Source organism: Talpa europaea (genome assembly GCF_964194135.1).
Source record: "Talpa europaea genome assembly, chromosome: 1".
Taxonomy (NCBI): domain Eukaryota; kingdom Metazoa; phylum Chordata; class Mammalia; order Eulipotyphla; family Talpidae; genus Talpa; species Talpa europaea.
The window spans coordinates 137,033,767-137,052,296 of record NC_140073.1 but is presented as its reverse complement, the minus strand read 5'-3'; positions in this window follow the sequence as shown (position 1 = coordinate 137,052,296).

The window sequence follows — 18,530 nt, the reverse complement described above, 5'->3', positions numbered from 1 at the left end:
TCATTTAGAATTAAGGCATAAACAGAAGCTAAGAATATAGTTCAAAAATTATTTTTAATAGGAAATACATAAAATGGTTGTGCCCATTTGGACATAATATCAATCTGGCCCATAAGTTATACTTTATTATTTAACATAATTTCTAGTTGTAAATTTTCTAAGGGTTTTCTAATTTATATATATATATGTATATATATATAAAATATGTATATCTCCATCCCCTGGTCAAAATAAGACTATGTTAAGCATTTATTGCTAAATAAATAATATTTTTACCCTAGTGCTGTCAAAAATTGTGTTCTCAGTAAAATTGCAGTAGAGTGGGAATGAAAGGAAAGCCCCGGCTCAGTTGAGCTGTGTACAGTGGTTTAACAAGGAATAAAATTCTATCCACCATTTATATTTTTATACTAAATAAGACACAATCTTATAAATACTTTTACGAACTGATTAGAAGGTGTTTTAACATTCACTGACTTGCAATTTGAGCATGATATGCTTGTGAACACATAGTAGGATGCTACCTCCTTTATGTAAACTTCAAGACAAACAAGCAGCTTTGCTGTAATAAATTTTGTTTAAAGCTATATAACTATAAATCAATTTTTCAATCTGCTGGAACAAGATAAGGAACAGAGTTAAAAACCACTTCTCTCTATACACGTAGAATATTTTTGGATAAGGAAAATATGTTTTCAACTCAATGAAAGATAATAAAATTAAAAGTCACCACTTACAAAAAGTCTCTGTTTTCAATTATATTTGTAATGTTCACTGTTACAAGGGAGAGGATAAGTCATGACCAAATTGGATTCAGAAATGCTATTGCTTGAGTTGAGACAATTATTTATGTCTCTAAGTTTTATAAGAAAAACTATCTAAAAAACAACTAAAATTTGTAACATTTTTGTAGTAACATATATAAAATACACACCCTCCCGCCCTTTCTTTTTCTCATAATAATACTGATCTCCAAAGTGGAAATGACTGAATATAATGGGTAACAATTTTTCAGAAACCAATTTTGAAAATTCTTTTCCTATAGATTATGCATTGTTCCTGGGCTAATGGAATAATCAATCCATTATTTTAAAAGCTATATTATAGTCTTTTTACCATCCTGATCATATAAATTATATAAAGAATGCATAAATTTCTTCTCTGGCTCAAAAAATGTATCCAGCTGATAAAACATATGCAATAAAATCGTTGTCTTCTGGCACTTACCACATTTGGCTTCACTGAATTGCAATGACTTCCGAAAACTTAGATCAAAGTTAACTACATCTGCAAAGATCAAACCACAAGTCAGCTGTAACCAAAACTGCTTTGGTTCACCTCCTGGCACAATGCCCATTTCTCAAGCTCTTCTTGTGTTAACCACTACAGAGTGCAGCTAAGGTAATGAGTACACATTTTCCAATGTGCTTCCCTAGATTTTTCAATGTCAAAAAACATCACTAAACAGGTTTGTAAAATGAGAGTAAACCATCATAGATCCTCAACCAGTGAACCAATGAGAAATAGTAGAACAAGGATTGTGTCAGATGAATAAAAATAATAAGCTGGAAATATTAATATTTTCCCCCAGTGAAATCACAAGAGGAAACACACAATACTATAACTATAAAGTATCAGCTCACTCACTGTTTGGCAAGGTGCTTTTAAGAGTCATTTATAATTTTAGTTTTATTCTCATTTATTAGTGTTTCATGTCTAAATGCCAAATCAAATACACTATAAACTAGTCTCATACATACTTCAGAGAACTCTATTGAGAATTAAGGTAGTTTCTTATTTTATAGGTCAAAGCTATAGGAGTAGACAACTATACATCTTACAGTAACTTTATCTCTATCCTACGCCACCCCAGTACAAAACTAAAGTTAAAACCCAGGTAATTCGAGTCCTTGATGAACTTTTGACTAAGATAAAACCCTCAGATATCTATGGTTCCCTAACTGTGTAACAAGTAGATTGCCAAGAAGGGATTAATCTACAATGAACAACAACAGAAGAAAATAAAATAAATTTTTAAAAAAGGAATTAATCTCCATTAATCTATGAATTAAAAAAGGAATCAATCAACGTTAAAATACTCAGAAGCATAAAAGAAATCAACCTTCTGAATGTTACTAAGTAGAAAGTTTTGATACATTTTAATCATTTATTTTCTCATCAAAGTTTATTAAGTAACAATAGCTTGTCGATCACTATAATACACGTAGGACTCATAGAAGAACAAGATGTGGTTCCAGTGATGATGACACTGATGGTGGGGCAACGAGACCGGTACACAACAGCACTAAATGTGAAGTGCAATAACAGGAGAGGCAGAGATGATGTTTGACCACACCTACAGGGGGTCTCACTTAAGCTGGGCAGAGTGTTCCTGGAACTTAAGATGGCCAGAAAGCTCCTGGAATTCAAATTGCTATTCTTATTTATTCATTCATTCATTCATTCATTCATTCATTCAAGCACCGGGCACAGTCAGAAGCGCAGGAGGGTGAGAGAATTCACCAGAGCCAGAGCGGGGAACAGAACAGGCAGACAGACGAAGTACACTGCTGAGGGGAGCAGCGGGCGGCAGGAGAGGTCTGCACGCCATGTGGGACCCTCACCAGCGGCTGGGGATCGAACTGGTGCTGCAAAGGCCGCAGGCAGCTTTGCAGCCCTGCGTTCAACCACTGCGCCACCAGGGGAGGCCCTCAAATTGTTATTCTATTCTAAACAGCAAAGACATTAATCTGAGGTTGGGAGAATCAGAAGAATGTTTAAAATATCTCTACACACAGTTCTTGTCCCAAGACTGTCCAACCCTGTCTATGCAGGTGTCTATTTCCTTTATCCTTTTCCTAATAAATCTATCCTTTTAAAATGCCAAATACACACACACACGCACACACACACACTCACACACACACCCCACCTGGAACCTCCTCATATTGCTTGACAATCGGAAATTCACTAATTTTCTTTTCTATAAAACAAGACTAGACTAGAAGATATCTAAACCCTAACTCAACGCTAGGGTTCTATTAAATAGTATAATTATTTGATACAAATTCACAAATTCACAATTGTCTGTTCTTAGATGTAAAACAATGACAAAGCAATGTCAGCAACAGCAATAACTTCTTGTAGGTTGTCCTAACCATCCATTTCTGAGTTATGAATCTGCATTTTTTACCTCCTCCAAGGTTTAAGGGAGCCAAATAGTCATCAATAACTAGCGTTTACTTCTTTTACTTTCATCACAAAGAGGCATTTCAATTCTGATACTTAAGATGAAGAATTGCTGCTTTCAAACACAAGTCTTCTCTTTTCCTGAGTCACCTAGTCCTGAACTTCAGAAGGGTCAGCTAACAAGTCCAACACAATGTACAGCTGGCTCCGATCACTGGAACTCTAATGGAAATGAAACAAAAAGCCAAGTACTTTGGGCTTCAAGAGTTTCTTGTCTGTATTTTTTAGATTGGTTTTTTATACCTACAATCCTAAGAGACTCATTTTCCCCTTAATAAACTTAGTTGCTAACTTAAATCCCTGGCTAACAGCCCAGACACACATTTCTCTAGGGACATCAATAATAATATCCCAGAGGGGCTCCAAATGAAAATTAAGTATTAATAACTATATAATATGTATTTACCTGAATTTCTAACACATTTAGTATAGTGAACTTAATGGAAAATAATTCGGATGAAGTCATAAAAAAACACAGCACCATAATCGACTTAGAAACTCCTCTTAAACATAGACTAGACTTATTCCTTTTTTAAACATAGACGTAAAAATGCAACTGCATTTGTATGAGCTTCTGTTGGGACATTTTAAAGCTAGAAAAAGATCCTGCTAATAAAGATCAGGTTTATGTGTTTTCAAGTTTATCATCAAAATGTCTCCTTATTTGGCATTGCTAAAACTAAATTAACCCTTTCCTCTCAAAGAATGGAGAAGATTTCTGAGGCAAAAATATGTAGCCAATAAATGAAATGGATTTCCTTACATAATATTATTTTTCCCTCTCTTCTCTCTTTTATTAAATAGGGGGTAAGGAAGCGGTAGTACAGGACCAATTATTTAAATATGTGGATACAAAGCTCCCATTGCTCTTAAAAAACTTTCAGTAAATAATTTTGAGATACTAGTCTCCTCTACCAAATGTAACAGAGAATTGTAGAATAAGTAGTGGTTGACAGCCATTTATTATCCCTCCACTTCCATAGCATTTTCTACTTTTATTTACCAATTCTCTGTAACAATCAACTACTTAGTTCTTACTAATTAATCCTCTGTTACTATTAAAATATTATATATATTAATGTATTCCTAAATCAGTCTGTGCCATCCACCCTGTTAGATACTGGGGGTATAACCATGAGCAAAAGCAGACTCAGTTTCCATTTTCAGAAGATTTTTATAATCTAGTAAGGGAGATGGGTATTAATAAAATAATCAAATGATCGTTATTTTAAGATGGTTTTAAAATAACTAAAATCTGAAAGAGATGTTATTAGACAAAGAAACAGGAAGGGTTCGAGTAAGGATTCCTTGACAACGTAGTAGAAATCAGAGTCAACCACAAAGAGGGTAGGTGGGTGAGAGCTGGAACTAGAAGAAATGGCACATAGCCCAAGAAAAGAGAAATGTGGCATATTTGAATTAAAATGTGACAGAGCAGAGACTGGAATGAGGAAACTAAGAAAGCAGGAAAGAATTGACCAAGAGGAACCACTAACAACCGGTATTTGTATGTGAAAACAGTTATGACTAAATCAAACTAAAAAGTTTCTATACAGGGCCTCCCTGGTGGCACAGGGGTTGAAGACAACACTACCAAGCTATAGCCAGCCACTACAGCATGAGTTTGATCCCCAGCAGGCCAGGGAGCAACCTATATGGTGCAGCAGACCTCTACTGCCTCCCCCGCTGCTCCCCTCAGCAGTGTATTTCAGTAGATCTGCCTGTTCTGCTCCCACTCTCTCCAGTGAATCCTCTCACCCCCTGCACCTCTGTCTTGTACCCCAGTTCCTGTATGCATATATAAATAAATCTTTAAAAAAAAGTTTCCATGCAAAGAAAGAAACTATCACTGAAACAAACAAACAAAAAAAAAAACCCCACTGAATGGTAAAAAATATTTGCACATCATACATCTAGCAAAAAACTCATACAACTGAACAAAAATGAAAACAAATAACCCAGAAGATCTAAATGGGCACTTCTCCAAATAAGACATACAGATGGCCAACAGGCACATGAAAAATGCTCATCATCACTTAGCCTCAGTGAAATGCAAAACAAAACCATAATGAGATACCATCTCACACCTATGATAATGGCTCATATCAAAAAGACCAGAAACTACAAGTGTTTGGTAGGTGACTAGAGAAAAAGGAACTTTACCACATTGTTGGTGGGACTGTAGACTCGCCTAGCCCTTATGGAGGCTTTTCAAAAGATTAATTTGGACTTGCCATTCGACCAAATAATTCCACTCACAGGTATCTACCTGAACAATAGGAAAGCACTAACTTGAAGAGAAAGTTGCACTCTCACGTTCACAGCAGCACTATTTACAATACCCAAGCTAAGAAAAAACCTAAGAGCCCAAATACAGATGAGTGGACCAGGAAGATATGGTATATAAATACAATGGCATACTACAAAGTTATCAAAATAGGTAAGCGCTTGCCATTTGCAGCAACAAGGATAAAGCTGGAGGGGATTATGCTAAGTAAAATTAGTCAGAGGAGAAAGACAAATACTGGATGGTGTCATCTATATGTGAAATAAAGAGAAACCAGAAAAAGGGTGAGATAAATGCAAACTAAGAACTTACCTTAGCAAGCTGACTATACTGAGGCTACCAGAGGGGAAGGGAAGAGGCTAGAACCAAGGGAGAATGAGAGCCAGGGCCTATGATGGACTGGGTGTTCTGATAGTGGGTGTCACAGTATAACAACAATTGAAGGAGGAGATCCTCTACCTCTAAATCATAAACAGTGTTTTAGGCCGATGTCACTGCAATTAAAAAAAAAAAAAAAAAGGAGGCTACTAAAGACAGATCCAGGGACTTGAATATTAGTATATTTGTGTTTTTATAAGATTAGCCTTCTCCAATATGGAGGGAAATGTGAAGGATATCAGTTAGTAGATCTCTGAAGTTATTAAAAGCAAGTTTTTAAACCACTATGGTTTAGGCACACGATCTGTTTTAAAGCAGGAGAGGATATCATGCAGGAAGTGGAAAGGGAAGGGTTTTTTTGTTTTTACTGAATTTTTTTTCTAAATAGGGCAAAAGAAAGGTCTGCAATGGTGAAAATATATGTGTAATTACAGTATAGCATAAGCTTCACTGGGTAAATATACAAGAGCATTTTGCCATATGTAAATCTCTCTCTCTTTTTTTTTCTTTTAAACCAGTGCCAAGGGGCATTGCTCATCTACATGACAAGCTGTTTCCAATGATCATCTCCTCCTGCACAGCATTTGCCTCACCCAAAGCATTGTTTGGATTTTCACTTCTTTCAATTACAAGTGTTTAAATTCAAACATGCTATACTAATTTTGAACACTGAAGATCTGCTATATTAAAAAAATATGGATGACTAAGGTCTGAAAGCAAACATATGTGCTTGATGCAACAACCATAATAAAAGTGGTAGGTGGGCTCTTGAGAATGTAGAACCGCAGTAGAACTGAAACTCCTAGTTCTTGAGCACTTAGTATGAGTCAGACACTCTCTCATTTACTATTTCACTTAATAATCATTACTTGCCAATGAGACAAGAATTAAATTTTCCATATTGCAGGTGAAGAAACAGAATGGTATTAACTTGGAATAACTGGATGAGGGTAACATAGCTAATAAGTGGCAATGCTGGAATGTACACCTAAATTGTGCAGCTGAAAGGAAATTATTTTTTACAATATCAGTGTATAAGCATGAGCCACACTTGCCTAGGCAATTCTTAGCCTGAGTAAAAACCAAAACACTTAAGAATGTGTGTGTGTGTGTGTGTGTGTGTGTGTGTGTGTGTGTGTGTGTAAGAGACAGAGAAATAGGTTGGGTGTGGAGGAAAGAAACAGCAGGTATGGTATGAAAAGTAGAGAAAAAATAAAGAGTGAAATGAGCACATTGCTACTTTTTCTCTTCCTAGAAATTGGAGAGGGAAAGAAGTTCTCATTAGTTTTCAACTAAAAAAAGCATACTGTGTACACACTTAACTTGAGTATGGTCAAAAAGAAAATTTAAAAACTAAAACAAAAATTTGTGTCCCATTAAAAACATTAGAGAATTAAGGATATGTAGCTTAGAGAAGACTCAGAGAGGGGGCCAGGATATCTGCCTTCCCCTCCTGGAACAACCAACCTACGAAAGAATGAGACATATTGTAACAGGGTGGTCCCCAGGAAAGGGGGAGGTTCCCTGCCCCACCCAAGGGAGGGTGGAGCTGAGCAGGAAGAGGAGAAGCGGCAGAAGAGACTGAGGAAGGAAGCAGGATGGAGCCAGGAGACCTGGAGGAGGCTCGTGGAGCCTAGAGACACGTGAAGAAGCTGCGCTTGTCTTTTGGTCGTGGACGGGGTGACACAGATGTGGGTGAGACCCGTGGGGAGGTGACAATGGCAGCTTTTATCTGGATGTTGATTTTGCTCTTTTCCTTCCGGGCTTGTCTGGTTGTTTGTGACCCTTTTCTGTGGGTCCCCACTGGAAGATGCTTTAGACTTTTAGCAGGCTTTGGGGCCTTGCTCTGGGCCGATCCCATTTGGATGGACTTTTACCCACGAGGGGATGGGTAACTTTGGGTGCTTGATTTAGAAACTAGATTCTTCGCCTTACCTGTATTGTTTCCTAGTTTTATTAAAGTTCCTTTTCATTAAAGTCTCCTATGTTTTGTGTTGATGCGGCGGATGGCAGAACCCATTTAGAATAGGCAGGTTTGCGGGGTTTGGGCTGCCCCTCTCCCTGTCCTATAACAATATTATGGATAATTAAAGGGAAAAATTCATACAAATGAGAAAAAACTGCAAGAAGACAAACTATGGCTCTTTATAGCAATGAAGAAAATGTAGTAAGTTGACTTAAGAGATAATGAGTCCCCTACTAATGGAGGAATTCATATAAAGTCTGAAAGGTCTTAGGTCATAAATTTGTTTTAAGGGGATTTGCACATAAGGAGTTGAGTAAGAGCACTTCTAACTCTCAGATACTTATTAATAAGATTCCATGATCTGACTCAGTCTGTACTTCCGCCATAAACTCACAGTGTGTTCTGGACAGTATCATCAAGGATGTTATCCTGCAAGCTGGAAGTTCTGAGGAACAGAGAAATGCTCTCATAGGTTGACAGCCCCAGGTGCTAAAGTAGTAAGAATGGCTCCAAGTCCCATGCACATCACTTGGCTACCTGTCCTCTACTTCCTGTTTCCTCACCTACCAAGTCAAGGTAATATGTATTCAGATCAAAGATATCCACATGGCTTAATTAGCTGCAATCTGTAAAACCCTTTGGCAAAGGTACCATATTATTAGCTGTCGGTATAATTTGCAAAAACACAAGGACCATAAAACCTGTGAGGTTGAGGGCTGAAGGCACAGACTCTCTCTCAATCAATCAAATTTAAGGTTTTGTGTGCTTAAAGAAACAGTGAGCTGCAGAACACCTTCCATGGGGCTTTTCAGTTTTTTTTTTTTTTAAGATTTTTATTTATTTATGCATACAGGAAACTGGGGTGTAAGCCAGAGGTGCGAGGGGTGAAAGGATTCACCAGAGACAGAGTGGGGAGCAGAACAGGCAGATGTACTGAAATCCACTGCTGAGGGGAGCAAAGGGGAGACAGGAGAAGTCTGCCGCAAGATGTGGGTTGCTCCCTGACTGGGGTTTGAACTCATGCTGTAGTGGCTGGTAATAACCTGATAGCACAGTGTTTAACCCCTGTGCCACCAGGGAGGACCAACTTTTCAGTTTCTTTAAAACAGTTTCTTTTAAAAACTTCAAAGCTTACTCAGGCATATATGACACAATTAGTAAACAGATAAGACTGGCACAAATCTTAGAATAATTCTATTGAGAATGAACAACTGTTGAGACAAAAGTTGACTCTTTAAGGACCAAGTACCTTACTCTATTACATAAAAATGCAATAAATAAAAAAGCAAAACGCTTATTCTCAAATTGAGGGTAGGGAGGGGTTGTCTAGGTAATACGGCGTAGAAAGTCATCGTTGTCTTAAGGAAGTATAAACATTGCTACAGTCAATTCTTAGTTATTTTATTATACAAACTTTTTTTAAAGATTTTATTTATTTATTTATACAAGAACTGGGGTACAGGCCAGATGTGCAGGAGGGTGAGAAGATTCACCAGAGACACAGCAGGGAGCAGAATAGGCAGACTGACGAAATACAGGGCTGAGGGGAGCAGCGGGCGAGACAGAAGAGGTCTGCCATGCCATGTGGGACACTTGCTGCCCAGCGAGGATCAAACCCGCACTGCAGAGGCTGCAGACAGCTTCACAGTGCGGCGTTCAAGGGGAGGCCCTTTTATACAAACTCTTATAGATCTTCCTATGAACCAGGTGCTAGCATAAGTGCTTTATATTGAATATAATCTTCAAAACAATTTAGGTGATAAACACAATTGCTGTACCCATTTTACAAACATGGAAAATGAGGGAAAGGAATGTTAAGATATTACATAAAATTTCATGGCTAATAAGCAGAACAGAAAATGAGTCCTAGAAATCCTTCTCTAGAGCGCATGCTCGTTTCCTCTTCATTATCCTACCTCTTCTACCTAGACAAGAGCAACTGAATGATTCTTATCCCAAGAAGAAACACAGAAAAATCAAGTGTGTTACTAATAGATATATCTAAATTTTGACTAATAGAAGGGGATAAAAAGCAATACAGAAAGATAGAATAGCATAATAAAGGCATGATAAGAAGAATGTAAAGGAGAATGAATCACAGAAAATGATGGGTATTTCAAATTGGTTGATAATCAGAATCCATGTAAAGTACTGAAACAAAATGGTTAAAAAGTATATTTGCAAAATATGGTAAGCAGCTTTCATTGGTATATCATAGGAAGTTAAGATTGACTTTTAAGGATTGGATAGATATTGGAAGTGACTACTGAGGAGAATGACAGAATTGAAAATAGAGTTTTGAAAATGCCTCTGGCAATATTAGGTAGAACAAATTGAAAATGATTGGAGATATTTCAGGAAAGAGGTTCCAATTACTTTTAGAAGATTGACAGAGTAAGTGGAGTGGAAATAGAAGTGGAAAAGAAGAAAAAGCCAAACTTGAACAAATAAAAACAGGGATGAGGGAAGGCTTTGCTTTATCACCTAAAGTCTGGGTGAGTGTACAGATGCTAAAGGTTCTCAATAAAAATGGGGGAACCGTGACAAGTAGGAGAGGATCTGGTAGGCGATGAGTTGTGACTGGGACATACTGAGCTACTGTAGGGATAAATAGTTAAGGGAAAATGCCAACTGACAGTTGGAAATGTTGCCAAGGAACCCAAGAGAGACAGCCCTCATCCTATAAAACAAAACTCTTTCACCCACATCACTTTCAGTTCATCAGTCCCTCTTACCCAGTGAGATACCAGGTTAATCTTTTATTTTGAAGATGGCAGGAATCTGACTGTTTTCTTGGCTTCTTATGTCATTGGTGAAAACTGAACAAGTTCTTTTCAACTGCTGCTTCTGAAACAAATACAACTCCTTTATTTAAGGGTCTTCTTGAAGAAGAAAATATGTAATATTTAGATCATGGAATCAGTCAGAACAAGTTGATTGAGTCCTTACTCCACTTTCCCTCAATTAAGTTAAATTTCAAGGCCCACTTTATTTCACCTGTAAAATAGGTAAGCATTCATGCTCTGAGATAAACTTTGCTGGTGTATAAAATGTGTCTGGTATCTAGTAGGCCCTTGATTAATACAGCTATGTATTGAACATGTGTTATGGTGAGGTACTGTATTTGTTTAGGTGATCTTTACCCAAACCTTATGAAGAAGGTACTATTATTTGCCCCATTTTATAGAAAAGGAAACTAAGTCATAGAATGTTTAGGTAACTTGCCAAGGGTCACACTTCCTAATATGTCACGAGGAAAAAAGCACTTCGAGAACAAGTGTTGAAGATGTATTAGTGCTCCTTTGAAACAGGAACGCAAAGAGTATAGACAGTTTTTGCAGTGGTTCATACCTGAGCTAGGGAGTTAATACTAGAGATTTCATTTTCCTGGAGGGCAAAGGCAGACACTAATAACTAAAACAATCTGATTTTATTCCCAAATTTTGACATAAAAACTGAGATAAAAATCTGTAATTACAGCTTTTGGACTAAAGATCATTTCTTCAGAAGTGTTATGAGACTTTTATAATAATCATTTAAAGTTTGATATTTGAATTGATACAATTCAATGATGGTATTAAATAATCTGACAAGGAAATGTTCTTCATAGCCTAGAAGAAGCGCCAGCATTTTCTGATTCTGTTAATTCATTGTCTAGTGGACATAAGTGGGTCTAGACATGAAAAAGAACTAGGACTCCATCTGTGAAGAGATTTGGCTTCACCATTACACTACTCTTGGCAAATAATCATATAACCATATACCTATTTTTTAAAAATCCTACCTCTCTGAACATTACAACAGGCAAAGACAAAACTCTCAAAACTGACATGCCTTCGACCTAAGGGCATTTACCAGCTGAACTATCATTTAGACTGACATGGAAGCTATAAATTATAGCACTGTAAACACTATATAAGGAAATTAAATATAAGTTAAATGTCAAATCGCTGCATCCGAGAGTGGAAAATATATTATCGTCACTTGCAATAACTTAGATTAATAGAATGTAAAGAATTTTAAAAACCAAGTTTACTTTTCAACATGTGCTCACTTTATAGTCAAGCAATTAAAATTCTGGTTGGAAAATGGAAACTTACTTTCTGATTTTCATGCAATACCATATTTTTGTGTGTTCCTCTTACAGTGATAAAGACTACAAAAGTTACATTGTATGAATTTATTTTGCCTTTTAAAATGTGAGGAAAATATTTATAGAGTAGGATATATTAGTCAGCCCAATGATAGATTACTCATCCACATTTTAAGTTCTATTTTGAATGTGCTTTGACTGATTTAGTTTATTTTTCTTTCACATTTTTTCAAAGAAAAAAAAGTATTTCTGGAATTACATAACTCACAATGTCTTTCTAAAGAAAATTTAAAATTCCCTAAATCAATTAGCCTTTCTAGATTAAATCCCAAGTATAAGTCTATAAAAGGAAAGGGGCTGGATTGAGGGACTTCTCTAAGCCCCCTTGCAGTTCTATTATTTTATTAATTTACAACCTTTGGAAATACTAAAGGGCTAAGCAGCAGCAGAATGGACTATTTCATTCTTATGATAAAATGCACTCAGTTTTGGAACAGAAATTTTATGACACAACCTGTAAAGGGTGAGCAGTATACAATTATAATGATACACAATATGAAAAAAAGAAAGCAATATTTTTAAAGAAAATATTATAATACAAAATTCAGTTCCTAGGGGAACAATGTGGGCAATTTAATTTATGTCTGTATATTCTTAAGAGTGCTAGTTGTCTATAATTACCCTATATTATACTATTATTAGAAAAAACTAGTTTTAAAATCCATGTCATTGTAGCCTTTAATATAGCATTTTTTTTCATGTAGGCATTTTTATTATTAAGATATTAGTGATAAGCACAGGGTAATTAAATAAATATAGAATAGCTAATTGAATCTGGAATTGAAGATATCAATCTCTACTGGAATGAACAGAAAGCATACAATTTAATACCTGTAGAAACGTATCTTTATTTTCCAGTCCATTCTTTCAGGAAAACAGAAATGTCCTTTCCTTCAAGTTTCCTCAAACTCTGCCCAAATATTAGCAAATATCAGCTAATAAAAAAAAGAGTTTGTCTGCAATCATTTTCCTTCCATAAGCAGCACAAGTTGAGCAAACCTAAATGATTTCACTGAAAATATTTTTAAGTAATCACATGTAAGAATTTTTACATTAATGCAATAGTAGGGAATGATGAATATGAATACCAAATAAAACCTGTATTATTTACCATGAAAGTACTCATGTCAATTCCTTCTCAGCAAAATATTAAAATCAAAGCCATATAAACAAGGAAAAAGCTGGTGCTACACCTTGGTACTGAGATGCAATGGTAGTCTGCTTAGTGGACCATCTCAATCATTCATGAAATTTGGAACAGCACAGATTATAGCCTCAAACTCAGACTTACTACTGCAGATAGACTAGTTTATGATTAAAAACATATATATAGTTAGTTAGTTAGTCCATGTGCCCTAGTCATCTACTAGACATTCCCAAACTCTGCAATTTGGGCATCTGTCAAATTCGTCATGTGACAATTGGATGACCCAGAATGAAGCTGGTGACTGTTTATCAGAAACCTCATAAACTGAGCCTTCCTGGTGGTGCAAGGGTTAAAGATCTCTTGCCAGCCACTGCAGCAGATCCCCAGCAGGCCAAGGAGCAACCCACATGGCATAGCAGACCACTCCTGCCTTACCTGTCACTCCCCTCAGCAGTGTATTTCAGTAGGGCTGCCTGTTCTGCTTCCCACTCTCTCTGGTAAATCCTCTCATGCCCCGCACCTCTGGCTTACACCCCAGTTCTTGTATGCATAAATAAATAAATCTTTCAAAAAAAAAAGAGAAACCTTATAAACCACCCTAAAGCCTGGGACTGAGAGAGCATCCAGAAGCAAGCAATCAATGCCGACATCAACAATTACAATTGTTTAATGGACTCTACAATCTCTAATTAGATTTAGACAAATAATAGTATTTTATAAACATTCAAATCTTCAATAAAGAAGGCTACAAAACTAAAGAAAAAATGGGACTTGTCACTGTCACGAATTCTTTCAATTATTTTTTGTAACACTTAAAAAAAGGTGTTGTACTAGATGACCCTGAGATAAACTACTGGTTTTACCTGTGGTGTTTTTGATATAACCCTAGTTTTACCCTCTGATCCCGTACAAATGAGTTTGTCTTTCTGGATTTCAGTTTCCTTATACATGAAATATGAGCATTGATCTTTTGATGTTTTTAGGATTTTTCACTTTGAATATGTTATAAAATTGCATCTCATTGATGTATAATTATAATTACTAATTAAACCAGCATGTCTTGCTTTCAATTTTTTAAATTGCAAAAGGAAAGGGTTGGTTGAAGACTCTCTCAGGGGGAGACCAGAAAAAGAATAAAAACATTCTAGGGTAGTACAGAACATTTGCGCCTGTCCAAAATGTCCACACAGATACTGGTTTACTCCAAAAGTTCTTTGGAATTTGGTCCTATCAAAAATACCTATGTTAGATATTTGATTCACAACAAAAAGGTCCTTGATATCTGCATAATGCAAATCTTGCTCTTCTGCAAGATTGGAATCCCAGTCCATATCCTAAACTACCCAAGCAAGAAGGGTTATTATTGGTAATACAGTCACAACACAGCTATTAGACCAATAAAATAGGATAGTATTGTAATGTATTAATCCTTTAAGTCCAAGTATAAATAAAAGTTATGGCCTATTTGGATGTAGGGATGTTTTCTAAGCATGAATGCTTTTCACGGGATCAAATTTCAAGGACCTTATGGTCTGGATGAAACATCTTACTGGATGTTCTGGAATAGACCACATGTCCGCTAACCTTCTTAAGTATTGAGTGGCTGAGGAAGTCACACTTTACTTGGAAGGGGTCCAAAGAGTAATAAAGGAACACTTTGTTAAAAGGACACTTCTCATGAGACAATAAAACTGAAGAAATAGTAGGAAGTTGATTATATTTTATATGAAGTGAGATATAATAGACATAGTAAGATCAATCAGAACCAGTTATAAAAGTTCGTGTTATTAAGTGAAGAATGGCTGATGAGAACCAGTGTAGTTTCAGAATGACTATAGGACAACTCAATACAAAAACAATGTTCTCCATCCTTTCTTCTATGTCTCCTTGCCTTTCCTCCTTTCATTGCTCAAATAACCATTATAAGATAGATACTGAGGCAATAGAGACACATGATAACCCTTCCTTCAGGTTGCTCATGAGTGTATGTGTGGGTGCATGCCCACACATACATGAGTGTCCTAAGGGCTGACAGAGAGTGGGTGAGTAAACTGATAATCATACAAATGTCCTCTTTGTTGAAAATGGTTAGACACTGGGTGTCCCTGGTGGTATAGGGGTTAAAGACAGTGCTATCAAGCTATTGCCAGCCACTGCAGCACCAGTTCCATCCCCAGCCAACCAGGCAGCAACCCACGTGGCATAGAAGACCTCTCCTGGCTCACCCATTACTCCCCTCAGCAATATTTCAGTAGATCTGCCTGTTCTGCTTCCTACTCTCTCTCGTGAATCCTCTCATCCCCTGCACCTCTGGCTTACCCCCCCCCCCAGTTCTTGTGTGCATAAATAAATAAATCTTTAAAAAAAAAATGGTTGGACTCTTGAAAATCACTGTGGTAATGTGACTGATGATCTTAGACTAAGAGAAATAATGTCAAAGAAAAATTAAGTAATCTCCTTAACATATATTATGTTTTCTTAACCAAAGCAACTAGGCACAAACTTTACCAAAATAGTACATCAATTTTATCTTATACATCTCAAGTTAATAGTAAATAGTAACCAGTAAAAACTGGGAAAACATTTGTGAATAAGAACAACCAAAATAATAGGCAAGGTATGCATTATTTTCTGATTTTATGATCTCAGAGTTGATTTTTCAGTCTCTTGGATCCCAGTCCCTAGAACTACTGAACTCTCAGAAATAAAAAATAGCATGCATGCTTCAAAAGGCTTGTGGTTACCTGCACAAAACCAAACTGGAATAACTAATATTTTATTTATTTATACAAGAACTGGGGTACAGGCCAGAGGTGCAGGAGGGTGAGAGGATTCACTAGAGACAGGGCAGGGAGCAGAACAGGCAGACGGACCGAAAACACTGCTGAGGGGAGCAGTGGGCGAGACAGGAGAGGTCTGCCATGCCATGTGGGTCTCTCCCTAGCCGGCCGGTGCTGCAGAGGCTACGACAGCTTCATAGCGCTGCACCACCAAATTTTTTCAAACATTTGGTGCAATATTAAAATTCCATGGCTAACTCTTACCCCATGGTAAGTCCATTACAAAGCCTTATCTTCATCCTTGACACTCTCCTCAAGGATACTACTGGAGTGCAGTTCTAAAGTCTGATTTTGCTGCCTGTATTTTTCTTGATCTTGCTCAATAAGGTTTCACTTGTAGTCACTTTACTTCTCTTTTCTACTTTGTTCAAACTCTACTTTGTTCTTCTTTAAAATCTATTCCCTAAAAGAGAGCAAGATTTAAATCTTTACAGAAGTAAAATTCAAACACATAGCCAGAAGTTTAAGGCAATTCAACATAGAAGAGAAATTACAATACAGTTTTGACAAGTGTGATGACATAAGGTATACAGAAGTCCAAGGTGCTATTGGGGTCCTAATACCCTAAGGGCACCTGATCCAGGGAGAGTAGGGCAGGCAAGATGTTCTGCCAGGTGATCTTGTGTCAAACTCCAAGAATGGAAAGAAACCTTAGGAAAAGGGGCCATCCTGGGAAATTTATATGTGTGAGAGAACTGAAATGTATGAGAATAAAAATGGTCAGTAATTACACAAGGATACTCAAAACAAATGGAAAGTGGCAAAAAAAAAAAAGAGACTTGAAGACTAGAGGATTGGGAATCAAAGAATCAAACAATAAAAATATAAAGCTAAGAATCTATTAAACTAAGACTTTTAGGGAAGGGAATCATTGAAAGCAGTGATGCACAACTGAACTTTCCATAATAGTCCAATATGAAATGATGTCAATCAGTGCTATCCAAAAGAACCACTGGTGTGCCTAATATGACCTAATATGATAGTTACTGGCCAAATTTGGCTAAAGAGCACTTGAAATGATACATTAAGGAACTAAATTTTTTTTTAATGTTTATTTATTTATTTATACAAGCACTGGGTACAGTCAGAAATGCAGGAAGGTGAGAGAATTCACCAGAGCCAGAGCAGGGAGCAGAACAGGCAGAAGGACCAAAGTACACTGCTGAGGGGAGCAGCGGGAGCTGCAGGAGAGGTCTGCACGCCATATGGGACCCTCGCCGGCGGCCGGGGATCAAACCGGCGCTGCAGAGGCTGCGGGGCAACTTCTCAGCCCAGCGCTCAACCGCTGCACCACAGGGGAGGCCCAAGGAACTAAATTTTTAATTATAATTCATTAAAATTTAAATAGCCACTTGAACTTAATTTTTTTTAGACTTATTTATTCATACAATAGCCGGGGTACAGGCCAGAGATACTGCAGGGGTGAGAGGATTCACCAGAGACAGAGTGGGGAACAGAACAGGCAGACTGATGAAATACACTGCTGAGGGGAGCAGCAGGCAAGACAGGAGAGAGGTCTGCTGCGCCATGTGAGTTGCTCCCTGGCCTGCTAGGGATCGAACTCATGCTGCAGAGGCTGCGAATTGCTTCATAGTGCAGTGCTTAACCCCCTGCGCCATCGGGGGGCCCCTGAACTTAATTTTGAAAAGGAGATATTTGAACAAATGCTTCGTTTTTACTTTGACGATTATATGTGGTTTTTCTAGTACTTAAATTAATTAATGATAAGGTTTCCTGGAGTATTACAACAAGTTTTTTGTTGATTTTACTTTCTTGTAGAATTTGTTTATATCTTTTATGTTTTCATTTTATAATACCCACTTGAACAATCCCACTTACCACACCTAGATGAAAAGAAACCTGTTAATTAATTAAAAGATGAAAAAACAGACTGGATAGAGAAGGGGAAGTTATTTCCCCCCAGATCCCAACTACGAAGATAATTTTTCTTTCTTTGAGACCTAACACATCTGAGTCACTCTGTTTATTGCATTACAATGATTTTCTAGGGCAAACCAACATCTCCATTATGAAACCAGTATCCACACCCAAGAGAACCAGTTTGTTCTTTGTCAAACCACCCATACTATTTTCCCCTGGCTAGGTCCAGCCTGACATAAACTGTCACTGAGAACAAAGTTAGTCACACATTAGTAATTTCCACATTTTATGATGGCCCATTTCTTTCATCTATTTTATGCATCTCTCACTTTATGAAAGTGATTCCATAAATTCCAGAATTTATTGCGGAAGCTATGAACATGCATGTGTATACACACCCACCCACACACACAAACACACTGAAATATCAGATTTGTACATACAAGTAAAAACAAGTCACTTTACAAATATTGATATATATACTTCCTAAAAAGGAGAATTAGAGGCTGAGTTGAGAAAATGTAGTCTATTAATATTGTCTCTCCAAGTGTTTGTCTTTATAAGGGAAGTTGGAATCCCAGAGTATCAATTAATTTAGCAATGGGGCTTGTTTGCTCATGAAGACTGTA